General features: G+C 34.9%; 1 pseudogene; it reads right to left on the bottom strand.

Moving 5' to 3' along the window:
• Positions 1 to 2092: 2092 nt before the first annotated feature.
• LOC105805312 lies at positions 2093 to 7390 on the bottom strand (annotated as a pseudogene).
• Between the last annotated feature and the right edge of the window lie 1941 nt (positions 7391 to 9331).

Raw genomic sequence — 9331 nt, 5'->3', positions numbered from 1 at the left:
TTTACCTTTTATTATTTTAATGCTTTTTAAAATATCACAACTTTGGTTGGATTTATCCTTAGGTACCTTAGAATTTTTTCTTGCTATTACAAATAATATATTTTTAAAATTATATCTCCTAATCATTCCTTGCTGGGGTAAAGGAACCACATTTGATATTTTGATAATTGATAAATCAAGCAATATTGCTTGCCTTACTGATAAATTCTAATAGTTTGCCAAGTCTTGTATTTTCTATATAGACACTCATAGTTTACAATTATACATACCAATCAATCTTTTTCTCTCTGCTTGTGCTGACTAGGACTTCTAATACAATGCTGAATATAAGCAAGAATAGAAAATATCTTTGTCTTGTTCTTACCCAGAATGTTTCTCTTATAGATATGATATTCACTATGTATTTTTGTTAGATATTTTTATCAGATTAAAGCAGCTTTGTTCTACTCTAGTTTGCTAAGAGATTTTACCATGAATGGGTGTTGACACTTTTCAAGAAATTTTTGCAAATATCAAAGTACTAAATGGTTCTTCTCCCTTAATATTGTGGTAATTTTTATATATTAAATATTCCTATATTCATGAGATAACCATATTTGATCTTTATTTGTTATATATACTTTATACTCATTTCTGTTCAAAAGTGAGAGTAACCTACATTTTTGTATTTACATACTTTCCTTTTCCAATTTTGCTATCAAAACTATATTAATTTCAAAAAATAGTTGGAGAGCTTTCTCCCACTTTTTATGATGTTGGGTACATACAAGTCTTGAATTGATCTATTTTCCCAGTGAAATGTTCTTTCTTATAGTGTAATAATGTTCTTAACTCTTAACAACTAAAGAATAATGCTCTTAATTATTAAAGGGTACTTTTATTTTGTATGGTCTAGAATACATTTCCATCCTTAATTTTAACCCCTCTGTATCAAGTATTAGGTGAGTCTCTTAAGCATTACAGAGCTGGATTTTTAAAAATCTAATCCTAGATTCTCTGCTTTAGCTACCAAATTAGTCCATCTACATTTGTTGTAATATTAAAATATTTTCATATATTTCTACCCTGTAATTTTGAAATTTTTATTAAACCAGCTTTTGATGTACTTCCTTGTTGCTCCTTTCCTAACTTCTATCAAATTTTTTTTGTTTTATTCTTTCTGTTGATTTGAAAGCTAAACTGTCTGTTGCTATTTTTAATGATTATACTTAAATTTTTTAATATATGTTGGACTTAAAAATTGTAAAATTAATCAATATTTCTTCACTTCTCCCAAACATAGCAAGCAATCTGAATATTTTAACTCTGATATATCCTTCAATCTCACATGTTATTTTTGCCTAGCATTTAAATTCCACCTTGCTTTTAAACTCCCCCTATAATTTATCTTCAACATCATTATTATTGTTTTATACAGTCAATGTTTGTGTATATTTATTCATATTTTACTAATTTCTTGGGTCACCATTGCTTTTTGTTTTTCTGTTCTTCCTTTAGGTTTAATTTCCTTTTTGCTAACATATACTCATTATAAGTTTTTGTAAAGAGGCTCTATGAATGCTAGATTCACTCCGTCTTCTTTTTCTGAAAATGTCTGTGTCCTCACTTTTGAATGATAGTTTAGCCTGGTAATTCTAGATGACAAATGTTTTCTTTCAGCATTTTGTGTAACATTCCATTGGCTTTAGGCTTCAGTTGTTGAAATTGAAAAGTCTGCTGTTTAATGGTCTATTTCTTTTGTAAGCTGACTTTTCTCTTTGGTTGATTATAAAATCTCCTTGTTTTCTTTGTTGTCATTTAGTTTCATTATAATGTGACTACTTGTGGATTTATTTGTATTTTATTTATTCTGTCCTGTATTCATTGTGCTTCCAACTCATGTTCTTACATCAATTTTGGAAAATTATCAGCCATTGTATCTTCTAAGTATTGCCTCTTCATTATTTTCCCTCTTTTGTTTTTCTGAAACTCTTATTAGACTAACATTAGACTTTATCATTTCATCCTCAATAGTCTAAATTTATTTTATATTTTCCATTTGTAATTTCTTGCCTTTACACAACAACTAACTCTGTTATTTACATTTAACTTTTTAGCCAATGTTCTTTAAGAATGGTAAATAAATATCTGATGCTGCATTTAGTGCTATAAATTTATGGTAAACTTTTTGAAAAGAACTCTGCGTATACTTTAAGAAAAAGCCAGTTGCCAGAACATGGCATTGCACCAGAATCCCTGAAGTACGCATGTGAAACAGCTGGGGTCCTTTTTCAAAAACTTTTCCAAACAACAAAACTCCAGTGGGATGAGATGTAGCACCTGAAACTTCAATCTCTTCTCCAAATTGCAGAACTAGGTTGGACACAGCCCAGGTCAAACTCTTTGCTATTATCATCTCATTGTAAGCACACCAATAGTCTTGAATTTCCACCATATTTTTATCAATTAAAGTCTTAGCATCATAGTACAACCTATGTGAGCATGAATTTCTACAGTGTTTTCAATGTTACTAGACTCTATAAGTGGGAAGGTAGTTCTTCCACAGCTAGCATATACCCTGTGATGTTGGCTCCTAAGGATTATGAAACCAAGCTTTTAAAACCTCAATAACATATTTTATTTGGAAAAATCTTCATGCCCCTTTTGTACTCATATCATATGTAGAACATAAAAAAAGTAAAAGAAAACAGAAATTGCCACTTAGAGGTTTCCTAGCCAAACAGCTGTATTGGGACACTCACACATACTAAACTGCATTAAGCATTCCCCTCACAACTCATCCATTGGGGTTTGTGTTTTTTCCTCAATGACTATCGTAGCCATTTCTGGTCATGTATAAACATGTCTGATCTTTTCATGGTATCTTACTTTTTTTACCTTTTATTATTTTAATGCTTTTTAAAATATTTGTTATTATTTTAAATGTACATACTTATTTTATCAATTCCATTGCAGCTTTCTATTATCTGAAAGTTTTGGAATTAAATCTTTAATTTATTGTGCCAGGTGGCTCTCATTCATGGTATGTTGTTCCCTAATTTGTTTTCTAATCTTGGATTGTGAGCTCATCTTCAGCGAGTTTTGTTCTGTTGAAATCTCCTGCCTAAGGGGTGAAGATACATTCCTCCAGAGTGGTTTTACTTTTGCTTTTGTACAGTACCCCAAGGACATCAACAGCTCACAGCACTTTTCATTGATTTTTTTTGGCTTGAGGGTGCCCAAACCACGTGGATATTATAATTACAAACCTTGGGTTTCAAGTTCTCAGAGATTTTCCTTTTCTTTTTCTTCACCCACAGACAGATAAGTTTTCTCATCTCTCTATGTGGGTGTATGAATTGTTTTTTAGTCCACTTTTACACAGACAGTACGGTCTTTCAAAATTCAGGCTTTATACAGGGGTTTTATTTCAAATTCACTGCCTGTACAGGACGAGCCCTCATTTCCTCTCCCTTGTAGGTATTAAAGCCCTCCTGCCCCAACCTCTAGGGAAGGCTTAGCATTAGCTCAGATTCATACTTCTTTGACTTATAGTTACCTCTTTATCCCTGGAACCTGGAGGTTTCCATTTTCTCATAAACAGAGTTATACATTTCTAAGAATTTTTTATTGTATTTTATCAAGCATGTATAAAAGCTGTTAGAAGAATTTTCAGATTGTTTTATTTGTCAGTTTGCTGGAACCAGAAATTCTCAATTTTATTTCTCATACACAATTCTCCTTCTGCACTAATAGTTCAATGTTTTACATTTCCTTTAATTAAATTATGGAACTATAAGTTTAACTGAAATAAACAGATTTGTAAAAACACATGCGTGCACACACACACACACACACACACACACACACCCGATTCTTTATAAGCATACAACTCAATGGCTGAAAGCAGAAGTTTAGGGCATACTAGTGAGGGCCCTGCTAGCCAAGTATGCTTTGTAGGCTGTAGATGTCAGTTAGTGTGTTTTACAGAAAGAATGGGAACATTGTAAATCTGATTAGGGAGTTAAATGGAGATTGATGAAAAGAGTGCTGTTCTTGCTTTTAGAAACTGGAGCATTAAGAACTGGTGAGAAATGAGTCTACAGAATATGATGAATCCATGCTCTGAAAGCACAAAAATCATTCTGAGAAATTTGGCCTTAAACCTTAGGAAATGGTGGCAGAGAGCATATCAAAGTAACAGACCTATGAGTTTTGAATGAAAAAACATATCAAACATTGTGTGTAAAGTTTCATACAAATGTAAGACATTTTTCCTATTTTTGCAACATCTATAAAATCTCCCCCCAAAGGTAGAAGTTAGTGAAGCAGTGTAAGTGTTCTAATATTTATATGGGTGTAAGTTCTTAAGCCTCCTCAAGATCTTTGCAGATGCTCTTGCATGGAGCACTCACCCCACTCCCTCGGCTGTGCACCTCAGCAACCTTCTTCATCATCCAGTGGACCTCAGTGACACCCTCTCCAAAGAGGTCTCACTCTCAGCAGTGGTGATGATAAGGAAGGGAGAGTCTTCTTCCAGATATGTTCATTTCCTATGTTCTCTATCTCAACCCTAGCAATAGGATCCATCTATTTGCCATTTCTGTTCTCTTCATAGTTCTTTTTATCCCTTAGTAGTTATGCCCCATTAATGGCTAATAATTCTTTATATTAAACTTTTACATTCTAATTACTGTGTTGATTCTGTCTCCAACCTGGACCCTGATTGATACACACTGAAATCTGAGGACCATCAAATTACAAAATTATCCCAAAGTTTCCAGTTATTTTCACCAAGAGTAAGTGACTGACTCCAATGACTGTATGTAGCTGTTCCTAAAAGATTGAGAATCATAAGAACCAGAAACTTATAGGCTCAAATAACTATTTACTCAGAGCAATTTTGACATACAGTTGCATATTCTGTACTTTTAGGCAGTATATGTAATTTGTATTTGTGTACTGGTGTTTGTCTGATTGTGAAGCCTATAAAAGACTGATTTTATTGGAGAAAACAAAAAGCCCGGGTCACCATGATTCAAAGTAAGATTAATCATCTGTGGAACTAAGAGATAATATTCATAATTATAGTTCAAAGTTGTTTGAAGTGTGTTATAATTATTGAGTTATAGAATTCTATTTGCATCATGAACTGAATGCAAAGGTCAGGAAAAGAAAATATATTTTTAATGGGGTTTTGTAAAAGAAATATCCTTTTTTAAAAGAAACACAAGATCTCACACATAACATACTGCACCTGTATTGTAGTGAGATAAATATTGCTCACAGCAAGAAATCTGACCTTAATTTGCTTATTGAATTGAAATAAAAACACCTATTCAATTAAAGTGAGACCTATCAATGCTGTAGTTTCTACTGTTTCAGTGAATACATTTCTTATAAAAGATTAGGCTATTAAAATGGAAGATCCAGAAAAGAAACTGGTAATTTCACTTCAAAACTATAGGTCACAAAGTTCCAGAACTTCAGCTTTTATTTCCAAGCTAACTTCAATTAAATTAAGTTATTAAGTATGAAATGTCCAATTTTCTTACATACTAAGTTTGATAGTTGATATCTCTGACATTTCACTTTGACACTTCTTGTTTTATTTTTATTGTGAAGGTACATCACTGTTCTTTCAAGCATATGGTTTGGCTTGTGATTATCTCTCAATTTTTTTTTTTTAGAGCAGTTTTTGTGAAACCATGGGTAAGTCAAAAATTCATGTTATTTTCAAATATGAGTTCCGTTGTGGAACCAATACAGTGCAGACAGCTCGAAATGTTAACAAAGTGTTTGGGAAGGATGTGGCTAATGAACGCATAGTACGTGGATAGTTTGAGAAGTTCCATTCTCATGATTTTAATCTTGAAAATGAGCCACGTGGCAACCTGAAACCAAGGTGGAAAATGATGAGTTGAAAGGTGTAGTACAAGAGAATCTATCTCAACGTAAGCGTGAATTAGCAGCAAGGTTTGAAGTTACTATTCCAACAATATTGGATGATTTGAAACAAATAGGCAAGGTAAAGAAACTGGATAGATGGGTACCGCATGAATTAAATGAACATCAGAAGAGAAATCATCTGGAAGCTTGCCTTTCTTTGCTGTCACAACATAAATAAAGATGAACCATTTCTACACCATATTGTTACATGTAATGAAAAATGGATTCTTTTTGACAATCACAAGCATTTGGCACAATGGTTGGATAAAGATGAAGTGCCAAAACACAGTCCAAAATTGAATATTCATCAAAAAAAGCTAATGGTGGTGGTCCAGCACTGGTATTATCCAATATAGCTTCATGAAACCCGGTCAGTCAATTACAACGGATGTCTACTGCAACTAGTTGGATGAAATGATGAGGACGCTTGTGATTAAGCAACTGAGAGAGGTCACTAGAGACAGGCCAATTCTCTTGCAAGACAATGTTTGACCACATGTCGTGCAAACAACACTGCTTCAACTATGGAGGCTGGACTTAGAAACTCTCTGTCATCCACTGTATTCACCAGACCTTGCACCAACTGACCACCACTTCATCCAGGCTTTGGACCACTTCTTCCAAGGAAAAATATTCAATTCTCAACAAGCTATGGAAAACGCCTTTCACAATTTCATCACCACTCACTCTCCAGGCTTCTTTGCTGCTGGCATAAACAAGCTACCATTAAGATAGCAAAACTGTGTGATAGTTTAGGCGCATACTTTGATTAATTGTACTGCTTCTTGTTTGAGATATAATAAGCTACACTTCTGATTCAATATCGGACATTTTATATTTAATTGCCTAATAGCAGCTTAAATTTTCATGAGGCCTTAATTCCTGTCCCCTAAAACTGAGTCAATTGTAAAAATCATTCTTGACCTATAACCTTGAAAAATTTGATGCTCTTTAAGGCACATTCTTAACAACAGATTCATCAAAACACAAAAATCACAAAAGTATTCCCATCTTTTAAGATATTTTCTTGACAACACTGACATTTATGTGAATGTCTTTAGGCTTGACATTATTATTCTGTGTGAGAAAAATGATTTTTAAAAAGCGAGGGTTTTCTCCTGACAAAACCAGAGCACCTTACTCAGAAGGGGGTCTCTGTAATTCTCAGTGTCAAACCAAAACTCAAAATTCTCCCAGTCTTCTTTATATGTAAATCCTGATGAATGTGAAAAGCATAACTTTAAGACTCTAATTCCTGCTTCTAGTTTCTTTGGGATTTTAGTCACATTGATTCTTTGTCATCTATGCAGAAAAATCATAGCAAGATCTCAGCCTTGGCTTTTTTCTAGTGACATACACGTGGAACCCACTTTTCTTGTCAATCCAATCGATGTTTGACATTTTGCATCCAGTAGTGTTCACCCTCCTACCGTCTTGATTTTGTGTCGGTACTCAGCCCCATGCCACTTGTTTTCTTGGTAATATTTTGATTGGTTGATCTTGGCTTGCTAGCTTTGATGACCAAACACCTCAAATTCTATAAATTTATCTGTAGCCAAAAAGATCATGTTCATTGTTTTCAACCATTCCATTGATTTTAGTTGCTTAACCATAGAATATGTTCTTTTTCTTTTCATAGAGAATGTGTCCTGTGTTTTTAAGAACCACCTGGTAACCTTGGTAGAATTTTAAATGTATACATTTGAATGGGAAGCAACAAATCTGGATATCCAATTCACATCCTCAACATGCAGACCTGATTCCTAGTTATTAGCCGGCTCAGAGAGTTTTGGAAAGTTTTGATTGTGACTATCTTGTCTTGAAATGTGAGGAAGGGAGGATGTATGTTAATGTATTTCATGGATAGAAAAACCTAGTGATGAAACAAAATTTAATGAGCTGTTTTGGTCACTCCTGATTGTCAAAATGTTTTAATTTCTCATATTATTGAACTTGGCTCTTCTAAACCTGTGCTTGTCAAATGTTAATGTGCTTACTAATTCCCTGAGATTTTTTTCAAAGGCAGATTGTGATTCGGTAGGACTGAGATGAATCTCAAAATTTTGCATTTCTAACAAGCTCCTAGGTGATGGTGATGCTTCTGGCTGTGGACTTACTTTGAGTAGCTGGGCTCCTAGACTATATAAAGCAATTGAATCAAAAAGAAGATGTATGTGCACTTCTAACAAAAAAATGAACCTTGGGAGTAAATAAGTTTGTAAGAAGAATGTGCTCTTTTCTAAAAGAGTAATTTCTAGAACATATTTTTGGAAAATAAGAGTCAAGGGAAAGATCATTAAAAGGTTGAGTCTGAATCCCAAGAGGAAGTTGCTACAATGTGCATCCAAGTCTGCCTATTCAGATTAACACCTGGAGACTAACTTGCATCCTCCACTATTCCCTTGAACAAGCAGTGTGAGAAATTGCCATCATGTATATTACCAGCTATATCCCTGAGGATCAAAGATGCACAGAGAGTGCTTTTATTGCACCTTCATATCAAAAGTGGGAGATTGGAAGCACGGCAAAAATTAGAGCCACTATTTTTCACCCTTCCTTTCCCTTCCCTTCCTCCTCTTCCTCCTGCTCCTTCTCCTTCTTCTTCTACTGCATCCCTAATAAATAGGACCCTTTCAAAGGACTTGATGTTGTGTGTTTAATTCTATAGCCCAAAGAGGTGGGTTAGGGAATCCAGAAATAGATGTCAGGAAGCTCTAAAGCCTGGGCCTGATTACACACCAGAAAGAGTGATCTGGAAAATCCACTTTCAACTTTCCCATCCTCTAGAAAAGTGCTGGGTTATCAACTGTTGCTTTCCCTGGAGCAAGCAGGCTTATCCAATCTTCTGGACAGCTGGGGGTACGCAGGGTCAGGAGCAAGATGATGAGAATCACAAAGGGAGTGTTGAAGGAGTCAATGACCACAGAGATCCTCAGCCCAGTTAGGTGGAACAATCTTCAGTGGGGGCCTCTATGGGACATAACAGCCAGGGAAAAGTGTCTTTCCAGGAGGGAGAAGGCTGCTGTGTCTCCCACTCCATGTTGTAGCAGCTGACTCCATGTTCAAGTTGTATCCTTTACCCACCTGAATAAGATGTGTTATTTGTTGGTATCTTTCAATCAAATGTGCACCACTTTTTCCTAGCTAGCTAACCTAGGTGGTATCCAGCGCCTCATTCAGGTATTTAGCAGACACATTTATGGATTTCCTTCCACAAACGGGCACGGCACAGCCTCATCTAGCTGTCACCTTCACAGACATGCATGCAGTGTTGGCAGTAGAATGGAGGAGTTGAGAACACAGGCTTTGAGGTCAGGCAGACTCAACTGGAATCCCAACTCACTTACCAGCTGTGGGACTGCTTGTTTTCACATCTAGAAAATGAAAATAATAATACTTCACA

Source organism: Propithecus coquereli, unplaced genomic scaffold (assembly GCF_000956105.1).
Source record: "Propithecus coquereli isolate 6110/MARCELLA unplaced genomic scaffold, Pcoq_1.0 Scaffold127, whole genome shotgun sequence".
NCBI classification, from domain to species: domain Eukaryota; kingdom Metazoa; phylum Chordata; class Mammalia; order Primates; family Indriidae; genus Propithecus; species Propithecus coquereli.
The sequence above is the reverse complement of the archived record's forward strand: the minus strand, read 5'-3'. Positions and strand labels throughout refer to the sequence as shown.